Raw genomic sequence first — 25,301 nt, forward strand, 5'->3', positions numbered from 1 at the left:
TTTCACTTCTGTGTGGATTGTGAATTCCCCCCAACCTTGGTACCATGACTGTTCCTGCCCAATATAGCCCTTCCTGGATCACACAGGGGTAACAAACCTGAGCCAGATGATAGGTGGACGCATGATCCCATTTCTGTTGAATGCATTCTGGTGTGGATATTGGCTTTGTGTGTTTAGTCACACTTTAGAGGGGCCATGCAAAGATGGGCAGTACTTGATCTGGAATAAAATCTGCCAGGTCAAAATTAATACAACAAAATTTGGATTTTGCAATAATTGCCTTTGAACCAGCAGAGTGAATTTATACTGGATGAGTGCCTAATGTCCCATGGCTGTGATACTTCTGGGTCTATTTTCTGTTGCCTTAGAGGAGAGTTCACCATATTGTTGAATGTTTGTAGACCAGAAAAAATGTGACTGGGTGCATTTAGAGCAAGGAATACTGAGGACGTTTCCCTGATAGGTGTAGAGGTGTTGTCTTTGCATTTCTTGGTTTCAAGTGTTTGAGTCTTTGCAGCAGCTTCTCACGCTGCTTCATGTAAACAATATTGTATTCTTAGAATTTATCTGTATGTTTTGCATTCTTGTTCTCTGAGAGAGAACTTGACTGATGGTTATATTGACCAATAGAGTCAGGAGGTTGTAACGTCTTTGGGCCAATCTTGGCCCTCTGTACAAAATGTATATAAGCTATTGGAGTCAGATAATAAAAGAGCCTTCCATGTTTGACCCTGCTGCTGCCTGCTGTCCTCTGTGAAGGTCCGCTCCCATGTTGCAACGTGTTGCCCCTCTAAAAGCGTGAAATAACAGAGAGGATCTGGTTTTAGAGCTGCTAATCAGGGAGCTTCATGAAAACTACGCTGTCAGTGAAGATATGGAGTGAGGGATGTCTGGATTCAAAAAGGCAGCCTTCTTATTAATGAATGAAAGCAGAATGTGGGTCTGTCTCATACTACGGACATGTCCCAGAGTAACTCCTCTAAGGGATATAAAGGATACTGCTTTACCCTACTTCATTGGTTTTATCAGGTCAGGGGTGATGTAGCCAGTGACTGTTACTTGAGTGTACAAACACAGGCAAAACCACGTCATTGTCTGAGAAACTTAAATTATCCATGTCTAGATGGGTGTGATCTATACTTCAAAGGTTCAAAGTGGAAGCACTACTAACAAATACAGTTAAATTACTATCCTTGGAGCCTGGTTCTCACTCAGCACTGCCTGGTATCAACAGCTATCTGCTGCCTACCATTCCCTGATCCCTAAAAATAGACAGAGATAGAGGCAATATAAACTGAAAGCATAAAAACAGGATTGATTTTTTTTTTCTTTCCAGGGGAAAAAGAACGTGTAGCTTAAAAGGCAGATGTAGTCATGGAGAGTTTGACTTGTTACACTTAGAGGAAAACATTATCAAACATTTACTCAGAGCCTAGAGATTCCCAGATATGTTTATTTAGGGAGGAAGATAAATTAAAACAAATAAAGCTAGGAATAACTGTTTTAAGTAGGCTAGGTATATCTCAAAATGATTCAACTTTCCTGAAAAGTGTTGCAATCTCCACTTCAAGCTGTCCTACCCCTCCCTCCTTGCAGGTGAATGCTCTTGGGAGCAAGGATTTGAGAAGCTCCTTTTCTGAATAAAGAACAGCTTGGCTGAGAAAATATTATTTCTAATGCTGTATTTGTAACCATGATAAGATCTCCACGGCAACAGAAGTTGCTGAATAGAGTTGGTCATGACATTTTGACAGAAGTGTTCCACTAGAAAATGCTATTTTAATGCAAAAGTGTTGGGGAGAAGGATTTGATTTTGACAATATTTTGGTCTGAAAAAAATGGAAAAAAAATCTGAAAAATGTCACAGAGGGAAGAGGCTTTTCTCTTTTTTTAGCCCACTGTCTTTCCTCCTGGGATCTTTCATGTCAGGAAACAAGACTAATATCTTTCCCTTTTCTATTTTGGGATTAGTGGTTGAATTCCCTGTTTGTCTTCTCTTTGCAACTCTTTATTTTAATGCTATTATTAAAGGCTCTAATTAAAACAGGAGATAAGAGAAGCTGCAAATCTTCAAATATCTAAAGTATCTACTTTAGGATGCAGAAATTTTGAGATAAAGCAAAATAATACACTGGAAGAGTGTACTAGAATTACTTGCCCATTTTGGTTTTAATAGTTAATTTTATACCACATAGCTTAAAATCTCAGATTAGAATGTTTTCTTTACTTATCTTCACCCCTTCTCTGTACCCTGAATTCTGATGTAATAATGGCCAGAGATGTGTCACTGTAAATCACATCCTCTCATTAACATTATTAGTTTAACTAGAGGAAAGGTCTTGGGACCTGCAAGTGCCAGCCTAGGAATTTGTGTCTTTTCCCAGTGATGGCTCCTCACGAAACCAGTGCAGAAAATGGTATCGATAATAAATGTCTCTGCAGAGGCAGCTGTTCCTCTTCATGACTCCTTATTTGCTCATTCAGTGTTAAGAATACAAATAAAGTGAAACATTCTTTGCAGTTAGAAGAGACATAGAAATAGGCACCATCTTCAGTAAGAATGTTATTTCTAAGAGCTTCACATGGTAGTTTTTGAAATGTGTTTGATGATCAAGATCATTAGTCAAATGTGCTGATTAGTTCTGTCACTTTAGTGCCTGCTGTCCCTAGCAGCCATTTCAGTAGCACCTCTGCTCAGACTGCCCTATTGCTGAGGTTACTGGAGGCTACCCTTGGGCCTCCCCTGCTCCCCCCACACTTGCTGCATCTTCCTGAGCATTGTTTTTTTCAGGGCTTCACAGTTGAACATGGGACATTACCCTGCAGGGCCAGGAGGTGCCTTCAGTCCTGGTCTAGTGCCAGGTGAGTTTGCCCTTGTCTCACAAGTCCAGTGACCTGGTTTTCAGGCTTGTGTTGGCTCAGTCAGCCACAGCAGGTGTCCCCAGCTGGAACCTTCTAGCAGTGCTGTAGCTATGTTGAAGTGGTACACACAGCAAAATCCAGTCTGCCATCTTTTTATCTGCGAGAGGATGGGAAGCAGATATTTTGGCAGTTGTCAGACACCCATACACCTCCTCCTGCACAGAGTCAGAAACTGCTGCTGCTGCTGCTACTGCTGAGAATGCACACCTTCCTTTCCAGGAGCCAGCCATCACCACTAAGCTGTGCATATTTACCTGGTGTGGACTCATCATACAGGAATATGCCACCTCACTGGAGGTGATTTCACCATGTAAAATGTGCTGGGAATGGTAATAGGATTGGTCAAATAAGGTATCTAGGGAAAGTGCTAAGTTTCTAACTTGGAAAAGCCAAGGTGACCAAAAGGACAGAAATGAACAGAGAGAGAAATAGCGAGTTAGTAGCAGAGCTGGGCTGAGGATCCTGCATCCTAATTATCAGGCCTTTTTCCTATCGCCAGTCCTATTGTAGACTCATCCTTTAGGTTCAGCAGGCTTACATCTGCTTTGGATACATTTTTTCAGGAAAACATTTTCTCTACTTATTTCAAACTACATCACAGGGTTTGCACTCATTGTGGCCTCTCAGCATCTTGACTCTGGTGTTAAAACTGGCAAAGAGGTGGATGAAATTCTCTTTGTCAAAGCTGACGGATGGAAAAAGGTGGAGCGCCAACACTGAATGCCAACTCTGATAGGAGGCTGACGCAAGAGAGGCTGAGGAATCATATAGGATTTCTGCCCTGGTTATATCACAGGGAATACTTTTTGTAGATGCTCAAACTGACGTACATTGGGTTTTGGCACGTGTTTGTCAGTGCCCTTGTTTTATAGCCTTGCTGAAGGCTCATTGACAGATGGCACTCAAGAGAGTGCTTTTTATAGGTGTCAGTGTCCAACACAGATACAGTTTCTGAAAGGAAAAGGTGCTTGGGGTTGTAGGGATCTGATGCACTGCCAAAGCATTTTGTAAAAGGTGTTTTAATGATAGTCTTCAAAAAGGGGAGTTATGTGGGAGATGAATGAGGAACACCAGCTCTCACAGATTTAGTCAGCACTGACTCTCGTAAGTGAACAGTAGTTATAAAACAGAAAAACAAGAAAACAGGAATTTAATTGGGCATATGCCCTGTGTCCAGGAGAGGCAGGACTTAAGCAGTGCTTGTCTAACCTGGTGTTCTGGAGAATGATTTCTTATCACAGCTTGACTGATTTCCTAGCTGGAGACTGAGTGTGTTATAAGTGAACTCAAGTGTAGGCTGTCTATTACTCCTTAGCACCATTCTGCTTTGTGGGACAGGGACCTCAGGGCTGACAGTCACTCCAGTTCAGACTGTGTCCTAACCAATGGGGTGCTTTCCAACGACACCCTATGGTAGGCATAGCTGGGTACAGGTAACAGGCTCCATCAACAGCTCCAGACTGGAGGAGTAATAACCCAGATCCAGGATTCATCCAGGGTATCTGTCTGGCAACAAAAGGAGATGAGGCCAGAGACAGGGTTGGAGGCCAGACTGTAGTGTGGATCTGAAGCCCAGGCAAGAGGCAGGGCTAGAGCCTGGCACTCCTGTGGCACCTCTACCTTAGGGACTGATGACTCTGAACTGAGTTGAAATAGACTGTAGGCAGGGTGGTGGGAGAAGACCCAGGTAAGTTTCATCAACACCAGTGGGGAATCTTGATGCACCTAGGACCTTGACAAATAAAAAGTGTGATTTAGCTACAGGATGCCTCACATGCAGTGGCTGTCCAGGTTTACCAGAAGAAGCAAATAAGGAGTGTTTTCAGCTGCAGGAAATTCAAGGAGTACTTTGTCTCTACTTAAGACTTTGCAGTTAGGTAGATAAAAGTGAAAAATGCATTCCTTATTCTCCCATCTTTAAATGCTTTCTTCAGGAGAAGTATCTGGATCTCAGTGTTGCTGCTCTTTCTTGCTGTGGGGCTGAAGGATTTGCAGACTCTGACTTCTTCCCACACTTTTGGGAGTCAAGACATGTAAGTTCAGCCATCTCCAGTTCTGAGTCTTCTGGCTGGCTTGTGTTCTCAGTAGCAGAGATTCAGGTTTCCAGTTGAGGTATCTGGGGACAAGACAGCAGACAGGCTGAAAAACAAGCATAGTCAAGGGATTTATTAAACACAGGCACTTCACTCTTTACATGTACTAGGGAGCTGTACATATCTCTGAAAGAACACAGGTCTGTGAAGTACCTTTTGTGGAACTCTGTGACAGAGACAAATATAGAATCCATTTATTCTTGGAAGTGTTCAGCTGTGGAATGATCCTTTCTGTTCTGGAAGATATAAATCTACTTTACCACATGCTTTACAACTTCTGTAGAAAAAGAAGCAAGCCTGAAGAGCCAATAGTGATCTCTGGAAGGCATCTCTGTGTAAGATCTGGTATGCATCAAATGATGTACAGGGTCTTTGCAAACCAGTGGGATGTATTCCTGCAGTATACATACTGAAAGTTCCTGAAAAACTATATTGTAAAACAAATACATTGTAGTTCAGGGGAAATGAAGATAGGGTGATGCAAACAACTGTATGGTTTCCTTGTTCTTTTCTGCAGTCTCGGATATTTTTTTCTGTGACAGGTTTGTTCTGTGCCACTTCACAGGGCTTTAAAGAGGAATAGAAAATGTTTCACAGTACAAGGCCTCATTTATGAGATTTTTAAATACAAAGCAGATACACCAAGATGGCAATTATAAGAATACCCTGTGTGAGCCATCTGAAGCCTTTACTTTAACTGGACATGCACCCATCCTTCCTGTGTACCCTCCCCAGGGTGTAGGGAGGTTTTTTTTGCCTGTGTCATGTTTGCTACAGCAGAATTGTGAGATGCCTCCTCTGAAGGGGACCACATCTTAGAGGCATTTGATTCCTCTGCCTTAGGTAGACAGCTTTTCCTCTCCACTCTGACCTTTTTTACTCCTCCAAAACTCAATCCTTAATATTCCTGTGCCAGACTACCCTCCTCCACGTCTCCTCTCCTCCCATGTATGCAAGAAAAAGTTTTCTTATACCAGGCTATTCCCTGCTAGGCTTCAAACTTCTGTCTCTAAATGTGGGGATAGAAAAGCTCCCAAAGAAAAAGCTTACCTTCATTCTTTAACATGAGCAAAATGTGGGCAAAGTTGACTTTTCTTTGGATGCATTTTTACACATTGTTGCTCCATTATGACTGATACCGCCTCAAAGCAGATGTCCAGATGGAAAATTTAAGCTATGGGGATGGAGATCTGGCAAAGTATTCAGAACTAAAAAAAACACCATTGAATGGGAATTGTCAGACAATGCTAAATTATAGGTGTGGCAAGCAGCTGTAACAACCAACATGGCAATTTCTGCTGTCTCTCTCTGTTGCAATTTAATGCTCTTACACTCTGTTGCGTATTTTAGAGCAAATGCACACTGACATTTCACAACCAGGTAATGCTTATAAACATCTGGAACAGAGATTATCTTAAAATGGGAAGTAAACACTTTTCCATGTGGCTGTGATGCTGTTCCTGACCTCTCTAATGAATGGAATTTAGGAAAAGCAATCATTAGAGGGAGGAGAGGAAGGAAACCCAGGGGAGAAGGTGGAGCAGGACAGAGTGCCAAAATGTCAGAGCCAGCAGAATCAGTAAGAAGTGCACAGACAAGTAGGACCAAAGATTTACAGTAAGCAAGAAGCAGAGTCAGTGTGTAAATAAAAATCTGTATCAGGATAAGTAATAACTATGATTTGAGATTAATAAAACCTACCATCAAACATGCTTGGTAGTTCTGTCCTGTTCAGAGAAGCTGCTATCTATCCCTGAAATTATGATAAGGAAATCAGCTGTTATTTTTGAATGATAATAAGTATTTTCCCTAAATAGAGGGCAGGTGGAGGAAGTCTGTCCAGGAAGAATTGGACTGTCTATCTGCGAGGTATTACACTGAAATCTACAACTCTAATATAAAAAGAAGAAAACTAATTCACATTTTTGTATCTTTGGATCTATTAGTTCATGAATCCTGCCCAGTATGTTTACTCAGCTCATCCCATCTGCCTCTATTTTCTGTGTATGAAATCCATGAGAAGATTCTGCAGGTTTTTTGGTGAGAAGAGGCTTCAGAACTCAAAGATGCTCATAAACCTTAACTATGCAAGTTTTAGGATGTGGCAACAGGTAGTAATTTAATATAACTTCATTGGTTTTAGTATAGTCCTGTAATTGGAACAATATTAGCAGACAATTAGCATGAACAATAAAGACAGATATAGTTTCGTGTCAATTGTCATGCACTTTAACGTCACAGAATATTCTGAGTTGGAAGGGTTGCACAGGGATCCTCAAGTCCAGCTCTTAAGTGAATGGCCCATACAGAGATTGAACCCACAGCCATGGCATTATTAGCACCATGCTCTAACCAACTGACCAAATCCCAACCCACTTCCAGATGTAGTGTAAATAGATTGCATTGCATCTGGATGGAGTAGATAGCATGACAAAAATTTGTGTGGATGTGCTTTGTGACAGTCATTCCTAAAAGAGTTTCACAGTTCATCACAGTAGTAAGGTAAAGCAACAGTGTGATTAGGAGTGGTTTGGGGAGAGGAGAGCAGAGGAGAGAGGAAAGGGAAGGGGAGGGGAAGGGAAAAGGGAAAGAGTGATATATTGTAATGACAGTTACATTCCTTTCAGAAGCTACACCGAATTTTGTAATTAGTGTTTTTCTTGGCAGAAAATCACCAAGTTTCTCTTGAATATAAACCCTGTCAAAGTTATTTTAAAAATGTTCGTATTCAGAGCAGAACAAGAAAAGTTAGGAAGGACTATGTGGGAAGGGAATCCACCCAGGTTAAGGGTCACTGAGGGTCTTTGGGAATATTTAGCTGCCTCAAAAATGATGGAGTTATGCTTATAACCAGATAAAACACACAATTTAGAGCAGAAATTCCTATCTCTTTCTTAATTAAAAAAGGAAAAATTTAATCATATTGAAGAGCTATGCATTATAACACTGTTTTTGAAATATGTCAAACAGCAATGTCTTGCAAATCTGAAAAGGTTCTGAACAATGGAGATCTTGGAAAGAAACAATACATAACTGGCTTGGCTGTAGTGTTACAAGAGCCTTTTGCTGTTTGTGGTGTAATTCTTGCTCTGACATTAAACCATGTTTAAACCCTGCTTGCACATAGTGTTGATTTTCAGTTCCAGGAAAATAATTTAAATCAACTTCTGTGATTCTGGAAATAAAAATTCTGATATTTAGATTGGCTGAGCAAATGAAAATATTTTAAAAATGGTTTCAATAAATTTCTGTAAGATAACAGTTGCCTTTCAATTGATAAAGCTGGGTAATTAGTCAGTCATGACTGAAATCAGAGCTATAGAGCTGAAAACTGTTGTTTAATTAACCTTCTTCCACATCTGGAACTTTCATAAGACAGTAAATAGTTCTGATTCTTTCTGAAATATAATGGTTGAATACCTGTAAAATCCATTATGTAATAATAGAAGTGCTGCTAGCATAACATTAGCAAATTTGAGGAGCTGGCTTTGCAGCCCTTTTTGGATTTTCTTGGGAACTTGTCATCTCAGGCATCTCAGGCATCTCCAGCTGTAAATGTTTTGTAAGCTTTTCCTCCCACAGTTAGTTCTAGTGGCTTCACTGAAATAATTTAATTGCCATTTTGAAGCGAAGGGCCTTCTATTCCTAAAATATTTGATTTTTGCAGAGCTTTGGACAGATTGTCCAGTATGTTTAGGGAGTTCTGATCTTTTTTTTTTCCTACTTCAGACATATGTAAAGAACTTATTTCTTCCTTTACAGCTTAAGATGCATCAAGATATTTCTCTGAAAGTGAAGCACACACGCTCCTTTTCTGTGGAGTGTGCTCCCGATTTGACAAAGAAAAACAGTGCTTGGTGGCACACTTACCACTTCATCTTTCATGTCTTGAAAGAAGGATAGTATCTTTGGTTGTCATCTAACCAATTTTAAGAATTAGATAGAATGTAATTGACTAAATGCTTATGAAAACTTCATTTATGATCATGCAGTTCTAATAATATTTTGCTGTGATAAGTCTCGGTGATTTCCAAAATCAATGTGTCTGCATGATTCCTCCTGGTGCAGTCTTGTTGCTGGTCCAGACACTAAAGCTGTTGTCCCAGAACCACCATCATGCCATTGTTTCTAATAGTTGCTCAGCCTGATGTTGCAACTGTTGAAGTTGTGATTTCTGCTGTCTCATTTTACGTAACTGGATTTGTGTGTCTCTTTTGATTTTTTTGGTAATTAGCAACTTAGAAATTATTTAATTGCTAATAAAGATGTCAGAATCATAGAATACTTTGTGTTGGAAGGGATAGATCATCTAGTTCCAACCCCACTGCCGTGGGCAGGGATACCTTCCATTAGACTGGGTTGCTCAGAGCCCTGTCCAACCTGGCCTAGAACACTTCCAGGGATGAGCATCCACAACTCCTCTGTGCAGCATGTTCCAGTGCCTCACCACCCTTACTGTAAAGGATTTCTTCTTACTATCCAGTCCAAACATATCCTCTTTCAGTTTAAAGCCATTCCCTCTTGTCCTATCACTATGTGCCCTCAAAAAAAGGTCACGTGGACAGAAATTTAGTTGTCTTTTTGTCTGTAACTTTGTAGAGTGATTAGTCCTTTAAAGATGTGCAAAATCATGGCTAAGCACCACTATTAAGGATTAATTTATTATTTGTTTCCTTGTATGGTTTCTTACAAGGTCTAAATGGGAGCACCTGCTGGACCACATTGTGATGCCCTCCCACTCTGCCTGCATTCTCTTCTCATAGCAGGATGAAAAATGAAGAGAAAGCAATTTGTGCACTTTTCCTTCCTTGTAAGCTGGATGCCAACATGTGGCCCTGGGTCTTGATACACCCCAGGTCAAGACAAGACATGTCAGATATGTCTACACCTGAGATTTACAAAACACTGCTGGTTCCCACAGTATAGACACAGCTTGAAAGAAGTCTTTGAGCAGATTACTGTGGTAGCAAAGTGCCCAGAAGAAGCATAGGCATCTGGATTGAATAGGGGCAATCAAAGGCTGGGGAAATAAAATTTATTTTACATTGACTGTATTGTAATATCAGGCACTCCTTCCTTCCTTCATCTATTTCAGTCAGGGTGTCCAGAATAATTTCATGCCTTTTGTTTCACCACATGAGGAAAAATATGGAAAGAAGAGAAGAATGCTCTGCTCAACTCTTTATCAAGGGTTTATGTTGAAGTCACTAAGATCTGATTCAGAACTCTTTCGAGAAAGTATACTGACCCTGAAATATAATGGAAGCAATGCTTCTAAATTCTTAGCAAAGGCTGGGTTTATTTATGTCATTTTCCAAGGTGTTGTGCAACTATACAAGTTTGCTGACAAATTTTGTGGTTAGGTTTTGCTTAGTTCTTACTTATCAAAAACAAAAAAATGTACACATGCTTACAGTTGAAGCTGCTGGTGACCCTCACTTTCTGTTTTGTAATGTTTAACATGCAGTTTCAATGTTTTAAATTTTTGCTTAGCAGGATGAGAGCTGCACCATAACTCTTTTAAAAATAGTCTTCATAGCTGAAATGTTAATTAAAGTTTCTGTTTGGGAGGTTGAGATTTAAATGCTTCCGAAATAGCTTTACATGGAACAAAGTAAGAATTATGACAATGTGAAATATGTCCTAGTGTTGCATCAAAATCAAAATATGGAGTGCTACCAAGCCTAGACTTGTGTGGGGTGTGTTGTGTAGTATCCATGGAATAAGATTGCTTCCTTGCAAGGCAGGAGACAGTTGAATAAAACCCACTTTTACCCATATTAGCTATTTCCTATTTGGAAACATTGGATATTGTTTTTCATAGATACACTTTATGAAGTGCATGTTATGATAATTGCCAAGTGCTGTGATACTTCTTCTTATTTGGTAAATCTTGTACATGTGGATGAGATATTATTTTTCCATGGATATGTTTATATGAATTCCAGCCAGTGTCTCTACCTAGAAAACTATGTCAATGTAATGCAATGTTATGTAAGTTTTGTTTTGGTTCTTACATGCTGCACATCACAGGGTTGAATGTCTTCCAGAAGTGCATTAACTGGTGGAATTGTCATCTGCTAGATATGGTTTTCTCTCTCCCATTCATTCGAAAGAGGACTTTTTTGCTCTCTTTATTTTTAGCCTCTTTTAAAATAGTTATATTATCTGTATGTGGTTCTGTATGCATGTGTGTGGCTCAGAACAGAAGACAGTGAGCTTTGTGCTGGGGATAATTTCAGTGGAAACTCATCCAGAAATATGAAACTACTCTGAGAAAGCCCTGTTTTCTGCAGAGCCTTTCTTTGGAGATGGATAATCATGCTGCACCTGCACAATGAAGCTACTGTCTGTTTTTCTGCATCCTGCCTCTCTCTGCAGGCAACCTTTAAAATAAATGTCTGGGTCCCAAACTTCTGAATCCCATAGGAACAGGCATGCACTGTAAGTAACCCTGCAGATTGAAAAACAGGTCTTAGAGCTGCACCCATCCAGGAGTGCTTCTCACAGCAGCTGAATTTTGCCCTTGCACACTTGCACTGCTGACCCTCTGCAGCACACAATGGTGAGAGGGATGGCAGGACCCAGGTTAGAGTGCTCTCAGGAAGAGCTCACATTAGAAACAGTATTTCTGTGGGATACCCCTCTTTTCCTTTCTTTCATTCTTTTTCAGGCTAAAGTCTAACACTAGGTCTTCAAATTCAGGTGCTAAAGCTGAAGCAGTGCCTGATACGTATCACACAAGTATTAGAGTAGCTCAAGCCCTTTTAACCAAGCATTACTGCCATGTAGTTTTTTATCTTTGGGATTTTTCCCTAGTTGGATATTGCTTTTGAACTGAAATAATCTGTGTTTCTCTTAGGAGCTGAGCTGTCTAGAAAGCATGTTGATCAAATTCCAACATAGTTTCTCCAAGAGTGTTACTTTTGTCTTTTGCTAGCTGCTTCCTGGTGCTGTTTATCCAAAATCCCACCTGCTGTCAAAAGGGCAGTGCTGGCCATGTGAAACATCATCACAACCATGAAGCAGCTGTATCTATTAGGCTTAATTTCTGCAATGAATTACCAAGTGTATGTAATTTAAAACCCCCTCCTCTTCTCAGCCTTCCACCACCACTCATCTCATTTCATCTGCAAGCAGTGATGGAATTAGGTTGCCAAGAACTTGTGAGGTTTTCTTTCTCTACACCAAATTTAGCATAATGTATGTATGGCTTGCACAAGAAGAAGGATAGTTTTTCTGTTTACCTGCTATATCATATAACTCTGGAATTCATCCTCTTCATGAATAGCAAAATTAACTATTCATTTTTGTTTATTTGGGGAAGAAGGGGGGGAAAAGGGAAATGAAGACTAAGCTTGGGAGGGATGCAATAGGATGATACAATTCTCTAATAAAAATTTTGAAATTCTAAGACAGTCTGAACTTGGAACTGACAAGCAAGAAAACTCCCATGATTTACATATGTCCAGAAAGCTGCATCAAAGGGAAACTGAGATTATAGTTTTGCATTATAGTACTCTGTCCTCTATTTGCATCAAGCAATAAGAGAAGAAAAGAGAAATTGAATTGTTTGAAACTACAAGTGAAAAGCATAACCATTTGTGAAGAATTTTTTTTTATTTGTTTTTTTGGGTCTTTTTTGTTCAGAAGGTCCTCAGGTACTGTGGAAAAATAGAAGAGTGTCAATAATGGATTTGAACATAAGCTGCCAGCAAGCTGGATGAATGGTTTGCCTGTCACATTCACTGCAGTATTCCTGACAAGGTTTTAATTTTCTTCTAGTGCAGACTGATTTTATTTTGAATTCTTTTAGACATTAGAAAAATTTTAGCCTCAAAACTGTATCCACAACTGAAAGGATTTGTGAGGACTAATGTAATGATTTGTTCCAAACAGCCTACATACCTGTTTGTTTCTCCTTTTGGCCCTGAGCACATTTAAGCTTTAGAAAGCCTTGAAGCAGTCATTACAGTTGTATTTGAGCAATGGATTGGATGGACTGCTCACCATCTGTGATATGTATTCAGTACAGGCAGCTCAGTCACTGTAAGGGTAATAGTTTGGTCCTTCAAAGGATCCTGATACCAGCTTAAAGATCATGATACCCTGAAATTTAGGGGACAGATTTTTTAAGTTGCATTTTTAAGGTCAAATTGTTACTGTTTTCTGAGCAAATGCACTCATCTTTATCAACACATTTTTCTACTTCCATCCATGTGTCCACATTCCATTATCTCCTGTCAGTCAAGTTTTTGAAACTGCTTTTTGCAGCATTCTGTTAGAACAGGGTGTTGGGACTTGTGACATTTCTGAACAACTTGTAACTGAGAAGTTAAGTATTGTATTCAGTGAGTCTGTTTCAAGAAGGTTTTCATGTTATTTCAACAGCTCCAACACTTGTTTACCTGGATTCCCTCCAAAAAACACCTTTTTTTTTTTTTTCTGGGGTTACCACTAGATATCGCATCTGGTGTCAAAGTCTGTGACACTTGTGTAGGTCTGAGAAAATTTCTGAACCTCACTTAACATATAAAAAAATATACATTGCATACTTGGCACTGGAGAGATGCCACAGTTAGATGACAGAGCCAACCTATGAAAAGGGACTCATGATGCATTCCCAAAGGACACATCTTTTTAAAATAAAATGCAAAGAAAACAAGAACATATCAAGAATAGTCTCTGTATTTCAAAGAGAAAAAAGGCATGCCAAGAAAAGCATTTGAATCTTGCTTCTGTCTTGAAAGAAAATTTAGAAGCATTTTAAAAGCTTTCTACTTCAGTTTGGTGCCAGTACGGGTTTTCAGGCTTACATGGTGCTTTTTAAAATTTTTTTTTAAATTTTTTTTAAATCTAGGTGCAATATAGAAAATAAAGAATTAAGAAAAAGCATTCCTAAATTGAACAGTGTGAAAAGACAAAAATAGGATGTCTTGGAAAACATAGGAAGAGAAAGAAGAATGCCCTAGAGGATGGATTAAAACCTTGGAACATCTGCATGGGCACCATTTATATGCAAAACCAGACAATCAAACTGGTATTGGTTGAAAAACTAAACAAGAAATTAGTGTTCCTTGCAATAATGATGATAAGCTGGTGATGAAAACTCTTGTGTTAGTTACTTGAGTTCAGGAATAACAGTTTTAGCTGCACTTCTGTCTTTAGCTGCTGTTCTTTCTTTAACAGAGAACACCACACAGCAGCTTCAGCTGGATGCACACTATATATTCTGCTAAATATTTTTCCTTGGAGCGAGTATTAGCAGAATAAGAATGGCACAGAGTTGGAAAAATACCAAATAAGAAGAAATGTTTTTCCAAACCACATGTTATGAATAAGTGAAGAGTGTGTGACTGATAAGGGAATATACATAAAGAATAAAAAGGACAGGGATAATGCTGTACAGGTTTAGGTGACATTTAGCAGAAGGTGACATCCAGAAAATATAGCTGGTTTGGGCAGGATTGAACTACACATGAGTCAAACTGAGTAGTGCTCAGAAGGGAATATCAAGGCTTGTATTTCTGGTCAGCCCTGCATTGCCATCTGTCCTTGCTCTAAAGAACATAGAAACCCTTAACTTTCATGCTTACCTCAGCATCTGTTTTGTTTTGCTGGATTTTGGTATTCCCACCAAGCAAGAGTACAGAACTCTAGAAAGTGGGTCTGTGTAAGTAAAAGAGCAACCTAACCCAGCTGCAAAGCAGGAGGGGAAGGAGAGAGATTGTAGAGAGAAATGTGCTGTTCACTCTGGTCCTCTTGACCTCTCCATTTTCCTTCTCTTTCCCCTTTGGCTACATCTATTTGGTGGCAGCACATTTTGTTTCTCTGTGTGTATAGTTTAAGCTACAAAACTGAACATTATTCTATGCATTTGGTTCCATATGTTTCCAAAGATCAGAGGCATTTATTTCACTCTGCTTTTCATATTACTAGACTGTTTTTTTGCACTGGTTATGTTTAAATTACATTGATCTTCAGAAAACAAAACAAAAACTGAACAAAATGAGCTAAATTAATTTTAAAACCTTTTATTTGAGAAATAATGTATGAATAAAGACTGTCAGATTAATGCAGTGTCAGATAGGGAAGAAAAGATTTTTTTTGCCTGAATTAGGTGCTTAGGGCAAGCAATAATGGCAGCTCAGCTGTTGAATCCTATGGCCTCAGCCACAACATCAGCCAACCAGGCTGCCTAAACTTTCTCTGCAGGTAGCAGAGAATGAGACCTTGGACAAGGCAGCCAAAACCCTCTGCGTTAAGAGAGTCCTGATTGGCCAGTGAAGGAACTTCTCCCTCTCTGCTGGATATGGTGAGAATCTTGCTTGGGAAGTGCCTAAAATTGGGTGATGTCAGTTATCCTTTCTATATATTTTGAACAGCTAATGGATTGATTACCTTGAGTCTTTTATGAACTGTTGTGAAGACACTTACTTTGTGTTTTTTTAATTTTCTAGAAGTATATTTTTATTTTTTTCAGTTTCCTAAATTGTCCTTACCTAGTTTTTATGTCCCATTCTTTGCACCATGATGTTAAGATCACCCAAACAACACTTCATGATTTGGCCTTATCGTAGGTGCATCAAAATTGATGTACAGTGGGACATATTGCTTACTAAATTTAAACATCAAGGTGAACTGTTATTTACATGCAAGACAGCTTTATTGTTATGATCATTTATTTATTGCACTTCTAGTGTACTGGGAGCTTTGCAGCACATATTGCTAGGTATGCTCTCTGCCCTTTGAATACTGCTATTTTGGAATTTGCCTGAGAATAGAAGGCTGGTTGATCTACTCTTGAAGCTTGACAGATGATATTCTTATTTATCTTTTGAAAGTAAGAAAACAAAACGTAATTACTGTTCTTTCTGAGCATCTGGAAAAATGTATATAGCAGCAGTGAGCATTGCAATTTCCTTTTTCTTTAAATCAGTGTGATCACTGTGTTAGAATATATACAGGTTTTGAGATCTGATTGCCTTCTTCATGCAGGGTAATTCACCACCACAGGGATAAATACTGCAGGGAAGGTACTGTGAAAGGTAAAGTATACATTCTTCTCCAAGGTGGTGCATTTATCTGCTTAATAAACCTGGTTCACAGCTTCCAACAGCTATAGCCAGGCATTAATAATGTAATTTGTGTCAGTCCATAGGGGCCTGGCAGCAGAGGAATTAGGACACCTGGCCACAGAGCCAGAGTCATGAGTACAGGCTGTACTCCAAATGTGTGCTGACAGTGATTCCTAAGGGATCCTGCTTTAAATGAAGGCTTAGTCATGCAGGCCAGTGAGTGGAAGGTGGGCAGAGGTGGTGCCAACAGGCTTATGCTGGTTCTTGCTGCTTCTGCATGTTTCTGGGCATGCTTTTAACTGCACTCAGGACTCAGTCTCACCCAGGACTCAGGGGAATGATGGATGTGTTGTAGGTATGTATCACTGCCCTCTTATGGATGGACTCAGTGGTAATCAGGAAAATATTCCTGTGTCTCCCAGCAAGGTGCAAGGTATGTTGCAGATTGAGAAAGACTCTGTGCATCAAAGGGAGACACCCTTAGCTTTCCCAGGGGTAAGATATATGAGCAATGTGTGCTGTTACTCTGCTAATGCAGTGGTTATAATTTTCTGGAACACTATTCCAAAACTAAAAAAAATTCTTAATGTGGCACTAGATGTTCTGTTGGGCCCCACTGGATGCAAAGGCATCTAATCAACCAATAATTCTTTATTAAGTTCTACCTGCACAAATCCAAAGCTTTCTCTTGCTAAAGATGGCCACTTGGTACACCCTTATTTAAATGCACAGGCTGTCCTTGAACCATGTTATGAAAGCAAAACAGATGAGGAAGATGATATTATTTGCAAACAAAGTAAGTAACAGTATCAAATCTGGTGGGATAGCACTGTGCAGTCAATTGAAACCAAGACTTAATGACTTCTCTGCTAAGGGAAAGAGAGTATTCTTCTTACCTGGCGGTAAACTTCCCTGCCTATATTTTTGGTCTGCTACTGTTTCAGTCTTCTTTAAAAAAAAAACTATATCAAGCTCCAGCTCTATTATATGTTTGTGAGCTCTTTGTCAATCTCTTGGAGCTCTGGTGCCTGTGCTGGATGAGGTTTTGATCACCACTCCTAGCAAAGAACAGCTGCTCCTTTTCTCTGTACCTGTGCACCTGAGTTGTCTATCAGACAAGGGCAGTTACTGCTATAGTTCCCAGTCCAGTGAATTACTGATGCTAAAGAGGGAAGATCCTGCTGCTCTCCTGTGCTCTGTTCCTCCCTTGCCAGGCTGCATAATTCCAGCTGTCCTCTTCACTGTCTCTAGAACTCATCTAACTGTGCAGTGACCTGGTTCAACTCAGCAGCACTAAATCATAAAATAATTCCAAAACAAAAACAAAGCATAGGGTTTTTGCTGCTTAGTAAGTTGAATTTGCTTTATTGTGCAGATAGAGCATCATAAGTTAGACAAGAGAGGAGCTGAAGCTGTGTGTTTGGGAAAGGAGAAACAGACAGGGAAGGGACAGAAAGAAAGTGGTGGAGCAGGACCAACAGCAACCAGCTGTTGCTTTAAGCAAGTAAGTCCTCTTGGTTGCACATCTGGCTATACTCATATAGTCTCAACACCTCTCTGTCTCCAGGCTTCCTTCTGCCCTGCCTGTGAAGTAATGATGTTCTGCTATTGCCTTTTTACAGGAGAAGACACAATCAGTGAGTCTCTTGACATGGCAAGAAACTGAAGTCAGTGAGTGACGAGAGGTGAGTGTCTGAATCACTGGCATTCCTCCTTACCAGAAGGGGCAATTAATATTTCATCCTCCCTCTTAATTCCTGCTCTTATATGGTAACTGTAGTTCTGCATATGAGCACATGAGTATTTTAATACTGCACTGCAAAGGTAGAGTTTTGGTATTTTTCTCCTCTCATTTCATCCAGGAACTATTACAAATAATCTGCTAGCCAGGGGGAAGAATGAAGGTTGCCTTCATTTGTTGCTGCCCTGCTGTAATCTCATTAGTTAACTGCCAGAATTTTCTAATTTCTAAAGATAAATATGCTAGCATTTGGATTTCAAATTGCAAAATCCTGTTGAGCATATTCATATCCATGAGTGTTCCTAATTGAAGTTTTTTTAAAAATTTTTTCTTTGTATTCAGGACTAGTAACATGAAAAGATATTATGCTGTTTGAAAGCTTCAAGCTAATATACACCAAAGATTAGCTCTCTTCTATATAATAATCATGTGGCACTTAAAAGTCACAGTGCAGACTGTACATGACAGTCAGGGACGTGTTTAAAAGCAACGTAATCAGCTTTCAGTCTGGTCTTTCCCTTTGCATGCATTTAGAGTAATCAGACAGAAATGTTCTACTCACCAGTCTTGCAGAGCTCACTTTAACTACCCACTTGTAAAATATTTTAGCAGCATGGTACAAAGGCAGAAAACACCCATATAACATCTTTAAAATGAAGTAACGCACTGGAGTTGAATGCTTCTGAATGATGATATATTAACTGCATCTCAGATTAGTCCCAAATAATTTTTAATTATCTACATTTTGGTAAGTAATCTCTTCCACTTCTGGAGTCCATGCAGGCAGACTGCACTTTCCTTGTTCATATTCTGGGAGTATTTTTGTGGTATGGAATACTTTGTATCCACAATACAAGCCGTGCTATTTAGCTGTGATTAGTTACTTAAGTCATTTGTTTTTATTTCCATTACCTAATTGGAGGAGAATAATTTATAATTAGCTGGGTGAGTTTGGCTTTCTGAATAAGGCAGTAATTTGTGGGATGGGATGTAGCAGGAAATGGACTTAGGACATTTTCTCTTTCCTTGGTTATACAGGTCTTTTCCTTAGAACCAATCCTGGAAAGTTAAATTATGCTTAATACTTTAGGAAGGGAATATCTTGATTTTAAATACTGTATTCTATTTAAAAAGGAATGTAGCTCTGCACTTGATATTAATTGTGAGAAGTATTGTCAGTGCCATTTGGTTTGTGTCAGGGTGTATGCATTGTGTCTATTGCGTACAAGAATATCTTTGATCTGTGGGCTGTGGCTCTTCAAGTCGCCCATCAGTTTGAACTTGTAATCAGTGATAGAACTGTAGACACAGGCTAAAGGTTTGGTATAGTGTTCTAGTTAAAGCCACTCCTTGTTCTTAAGGTGGCTTTTTGATGCCTTCTGTTCTGTGGTACCTGTGGGGAAATGAATTAGGATTTTTGACAGTTAGGAGCCGGGAGCTTATTGCTACTTCCACTTTTGGTTGGACTGGAAGTGTTTATAAGAATACATTTAATGTTAAAGTCGAGGTAATGATGAGAGCCAGGACTAGTTGGAGACTTCAGCTTCTGCTGAATCTATATAGAAATATTTTACTCTGGGTAGGAGTATTATCTTTAACTCTGGACAAATCAATGTCATTATGTTATTTAAAATACTATTTCAAGCTTCAGTTTTGGATTGATTTTAGTAAGTTATTCTTTGGCATCTGAAATTTTAGTTCAATCTGTATTTGGCTTTCAAATTGCATTTTGAACTCTATCCAGTAGAAATGAGAGACTGAGGTTGAAATAAAAAGTAACAGGACAGTGCATCGAGCCTCTCACTGGTTGATGATGAGTGTGAGTGTTTGAGTATTGCTTGGAGGACAGTTTTGATCTCTGATGAGAGGTACAGATTTGTACAGAAATGGTTAGACATTGCAGTGAATTATCTTCAGGACATGCTTGCTACTCTTCACAGATTACACAGAGACATTAATGTGATCTGGTTTCTGACTCAGATGTCTGCATTAAATATCTACTTCTAGATGGAATTAATCAGGTCTTTTTATTTTTTTGGATGTTGGCAATAGCACAAATGAGGATCAATTACCTGAGTTTTCAGCAATCTAGTCCTTCTCTGCAATTTCCTCAGATTGTTTTGGTCAGTGATTGATCTTCATGCCAGTTATTTTAAATAGCATTTTGAATCCTTTTGGCAAATATGGAAATGCTGTGAAGATGGGAAAGCTAGAGTGAAGGTAGGTTAGTTCATTCCAGCTTTGTTCAGGCTTGATCTAATTCTGAAGCAAATGCCTTTCCACAAAATGTTGGGTGGAGACATCCCAGATTCTGTAGTTCAGCCAGTCTGGCCATTTCAACTGGAAAATTTTATTTCTTTTATACTTCTGTTCAGGTCAACTTTCTGCTTCTTTCTGCTTTCTGACACATGTACAGACTCACTTGGTTCCTATACATTTGATTGAATTTTCCCAACAAGTTCAGTGATGTGAAAATATTCAATAGGCAATACTTAATCACCCTGCCCCACTCCTGAAAAGGAAATTTTAGTGGTGAAGGAATTGAATCTTGCTTATCTGAGGGTTGGTATTAACACAGAATTCATTAATGTGCAGCTCTGGCAGGGATGTTCACTGCTCCTTCTTCCTCCTTTCCCTTCATCCTCTTGGCTGCTTGTCCTTGTCTGGCTCTTCATCATGGTTGTATGACTACAGAATATGTTGGACTGGGGAACTGTCTGGATAGAAAAAGTTATTATGATATTGGTGGTACAGATTATATTTCAGCTGGTTCACTTCCTTAGGAGACTACACAAATGTTTATGCTGGGAGGACACTGTGAGAACCAGGATTGGAGGTGGAGTAGGAATTGCTTCAGCTGGCAAAAGCATCATTGCAGCCAAACCCTCCGTCCCAGGAAAGTGCTGTGAAAGCAGAGGCAACATTAATCAAGTGACCAGATATGGTGCTGGCAGTGGATCTACTTGGAGGAGAGTATTGGACTAGGTGAGCTCCAGAGATCCTTTCTAACCATAATTATTTTGTGGTTCTGTGATTTAAACTTAAATCCTGTTTCAGGCATCCTTTGACTCAGTCAGGCATTTGCACACATTTCATTCAGCACAAATACAAAGCTAAGATCAAAACTGTTCAACAGAGAATATCTGAATATTTGGTATGCTCAACATCGTAAAGGCCAGATCACATCCATGCAATTTTTATTTGTTAAGAGCGCTATTAGAACTTTTCTTTATTCTTTTCTCCCTTATCATAAGTAAGAATTACAAACACAGCACTAGGCAGGCTGTTGTATTTCGATTTGTTACAATTTGTAAATGTTGTGAAAGCTAAAGAGGTGATGTCTAGGTACAAACAGCAGGTAACCCTGTACCTGCATCACTGTCAAATTTTCTGTGATGCCCATGCCTGTTCTTACATAGCCAATGACAAAGCAGGCAGTGCCTTCTGTGGTGCAGGACTACCCTTGAAAGCTCTGGTATCATCTCTCAGGATCAGGGCCACAGTATAGTAGTAGTAGGCTGTATAATGATGTTGGACATATACCTGTTTCCTTCTTCCTTGCCATGAAGCTGTTGCTGAGAGTCCTTTTCCTTTCCAGGTGGCTGGCTCATGTGCAAAATGTAGAGGGAGTGAAAGAGAAGGCAGACCCACTGCAGCTGCAGTAATGCAGATACCAAAGAAAGTGCTGAAGTCCATGGTTCCCATCCATCTGTTGTGTCCTGCCGGTAATTCAACTCTCTCAACTCCTACTGTTTTCCAATGAGGTGATATCCAAAAAGACCATGACATACTGCACAAACAGATCCAAGGCCAAAAAAGGAGCCCTTTCTCCAGGGCTCAAAGTAATGTACTGTGCTTTTTCAGCAGTCTGCACAATATCAGTTAAAAAACTCCATAAAATTCTTTTTAGTATGCATGAAAGTAAAAACAGGACACCTAATACTAAAGTGTAAATATAATGTGTTTTGTATTATTTGGCTGTGTGGTTTGCTGCCTCATGTGGCTCTGCTGCCAGATGTCCATGGTAGGAGAAGATCATATGTACAGGCCAGCCCCTGTCTCCTCTGAGTGGTGTGAGCCAGGCTGTAGTCAGAGCACCTCCAGGTGTCAGTGACATCAGTGCTGAGACAAAGCAATCCTGGAGAGCTTGCTCTTTTAAAGGAAGGCAGGGAGCCATTGCACATTACATGTTGGCATGATATATACTGGTTATTTGAACTAGAGAGGGCAAAATACCTTAGGCCTTTTGCCCAGGCTTTATGAGTTTATTTGGGTATGGCTGACAGCTTGCTATCCCCAGCTCTGTGCCTCCCCCAGGATGTGCAAGGTGCCTCTGAGTCAGCTGCTGCATCACCTAGATTTACATCATGGTAGTGGTCTGGAGTATAATAGGGCTGATTCATGTTGATTCATCGGCAGCTCAGATATCTATACAGTCTGTGCTAGACAGAAACCTGGGACATTATCTTTCTCCTTTCATCCTATCTGAGGTATTCCTACTCTTCACCACTCTTTGTCCTTAGTCAAGCTTCGCTATGGGGAGATGTAGTGTTCTGCAGTGAATTGCTAGAAGTTCATCCTTCTCCTGCCCCTACCCTGCCTTCCCCTCATTTCAAGAGACTTTCTTCAGTCTTCAGTTGCAGAAGCACAGTGTCAGATGGGTCCTGGCTGGGCACCCAACCTGTGCATGCCTGCAGGGGGCTGCCCCTTCAGTTCTTGGCCAACTGAAGCAAGTATTTGGCAAATTTCTTTCCTTTGCCTTTCTTTTCCCCTCACTCTACTGGGTTCTTGTCCCTTTTAACTTCATGCAGAACTGAAGAACATTATGACACAACAACATTAAAAGCATTGCAAAATGCTCCTGTATTTCTGCACAGCAGCTGTGGACAATGTGTTACTATGAGCTGCAGGGAAAAAGAATGCCCATTGTACACAGGCTTCTTCCTTGCTACTGTGAATGCTCCTTTCTGACTCCCTGGTGTTCTCTACAGGGCAGAGGCACCCTAAGCATTTCTCTACCTCACCTCACCACTTTCCTTCTTCACCCTATACTCAGACTTTCATTCCCATGCCTGCTTCATCCTGCTGTCTTTGTCCCTGCAACTGTGTGCCAGGAAGGGGATTGAACCCTATGGCTGAAATGATCAAAACTGAAGGGAACTCCTTTTCTGAGGTTTATTTTTACTCCTGATGGCTGCAGCAGTGTAGTCAGCAGCACAGCACCATCATCCAGGTATCAGGCAGTGCCTGGCAGAGAAAGTGTCTCTGGCTGGATAGGAACCTCTCTGGTGGCTTTGCCTTGCAGAAGACTAAGTTTTGTGGAACTGCTCCTACCTGACAGGGGCATGTCAAAGGAGCTTCAGGGTAATAAGAGTGGGGGATCCAGGGGATTGGCTCAGTGAGGCCTTGAAGAGGTGGTGGGCAGGGTGAGAAGAATGATAAGATAGGTGGAAATGAGGGTATGAAAACTCAGTTCATCTAGACAAGGGATGTCAGAATGGAGATAGGGTTAGACAAGGCTTTACTGGGGAGGGAGCATCAGATCAAGTAGAGAGGTGTTGAAGGGATATGTCATATTTTACTAGACAGGTATAGCTAGAAAAAGCTCTGACACACTTCCAAGCACGCTGACTTTCAGTTGACATGGAGACAAGTTTATGTGCCTGAAAATCTATTTGGTTCCTGTCCCTTCAATTTAATTAAAAAAAAAATACCTGCCCTTACAAATATTTCATTGGTGATATTGTCAGGCCATCACAGCTCCAAAAGCCATATAAATACAACCAGAAGTAGAGACAGAATGATGTGTGGGGAACTGGCAGTTGGTGGAAAAATTCAAAGGCAATTCTTCTTGCCAGCTTTCCCAAGGATGTGTTAAAAACAGGCTTCTAACTTCCTTAAGCAGTCTCTGCCCAGCAGTAGATTTTACATTCTCTGGGCTCCCTAGAGTTCAAACACCTTTAATGCTTAAAAATGCTCACCTCTCAGTTCTGTAACTGAGATCCTCTTGGCATTCATCAAAATTAGCAGAGCTACCCAAATAGTAGATATGATGAAGATCAGTCCTTTTCTGTTATCTTTCTGCACATTTTCTCTTGATCTTACTGCCTCATGCTAAACATGCCCACTGTTTGTGTCAGAGCTCTGTCCCTGGGCTTGCCATGGCACAGACACTGTGGAGGAAGTCCCCATGCCTATGTATTTTGGGTTAGTGAAGGGTAAGCAATGGTATACAATTTCAGGGAGGATCACTGGTTTGCAATCTCTCCAGGAAATTGTAATGTTCACTTAGACACTATCCTTAGTCTGAATACGTTAAGCCCACTGAAAAGATAGCCACAATTGAAGTTAATTGTACAGTTACTGGAAACAGTAATTGAGTTCTCTTTGTACTCAGTCCTCCCACTCATGGCATCAGCTAGTTTTTTATCCTCACTATCTCACACCACAAACCATTGGGGAGAAAACAGTAATACTTGACTCCCTCCTTTTTTTTTTTTTTTTTATGTGAGAGAAGGCTACATTTTTGCCTTCTGTGTAGTTTTATTCACTACAAGCTTGCATTTAACTGCAATTTTCAAGTGTCTTACAAAAGATTATCACACGTATCCTGAGAAATGTCAGCAGTGGGACTGTCACTTTATTGTGAAGAAAGAAAACATGACAAAAATAAGTGAAACTGAAGGAATTGGTGGCAGGACTTTCTGTCTCTAGTTTTAGGCTTAGTCTTTTAGAAACTGTTAAATGGGGAGGTAAGCTGTTTTCAAAAGGTTTTTTGATAAAATGCAATCCAATGCTTCCATACTTTTCTCTCCTATTTACACCACAGGGCTGTGGAATAGGTAACGAGGCAGTATTCTGTCTCACCAGTCCTTAAATCCAGAGAAAGCGAGAGAAAGAGAAATTGGCTGTTTGCCTCTGAAGTGCTAACAGTTGACTCCAAAGGATCCTTGAGCTTGTCCTTGATAGAAGAATGCTCTTCTTCAAGTGTAAGAACACTGTTTTGGACTTTATGGACTTGGGCTCCTATGCTGGCAAGAGTTAGATATTGCTGTGCAAAGGACTTTTCCCTGGACATTCAGAAAGAATTTTCTGTAGCTCTGCATGTTTACTCCCCAAAGCAGGAGTTTCTGTGGACAAATGCTGGAGAAAGTAAATGCCAAACCATGGCACTACATTAAGGCCAGAAAAACTGCTTAAAAAGCCAGATTATTCCTCTTCTCTTTCTCAGTCAGTCATCTTGATTCTTATGGAAACCTTCTTACAATTGCAGCATAAGCATTTGTATGGTTTTGTGGGGAACTATATTGCAAAAATTGCATATTTTTTCCCAGGGTCTGTTTTTCATCTGGATCAGTACCTTGATCTGGTTAACCATGCAGCCACACAAATATTTATGATGGCACAGTACAACAGATGATCTGGGAGAAATTGTGGGAGTGGGAGAAAGTGGGGACTGTTTTATTG

General features: G+C 40.1%; 1 long non-coding RNA gene across 3 annotated transcripts in view; it reads left to right on the top strand.

Moving 5' to 3' along the window:
• LOC310908058 overlaps positions 1-25,301 on the top strand; it is a 58,926-nt gene that overhangs the window by 25,393 nt on the left and 8,232 nt on the right. For 2 of the 3 annotated variants that reach the window (XR_014589771.1, XR_014589773.1), the window contains 4 exons: positions 15,231-15,330; positions 17,716-17,778; positions 20,618-20,819; positions 21,433-21,559. This is a non-coding gene — a long non-coding RNA (uncharacterized lncRNA). The remainder of the gene's footprint in view (positions 1-15,230; positions 15,331-17,715; positions 17,779-20,617; positions 20,820-21,432; positions 21,560-25,301) is intronic. The other variant, XR_014589772.1, reaches the window with a different exon arrangement.

The sequence above is a fragment of the Zosterops lateralis genome (genome assembly GCF_965231275.1).
Source record: "Zosterops lateralis genome assembly, chromosome: 4".
NCBI lineage: Eukaryota > Metazoa > Chordata > Aves > Passeriformes > Zosteropidae > Zosterops > Zosterops lateralis.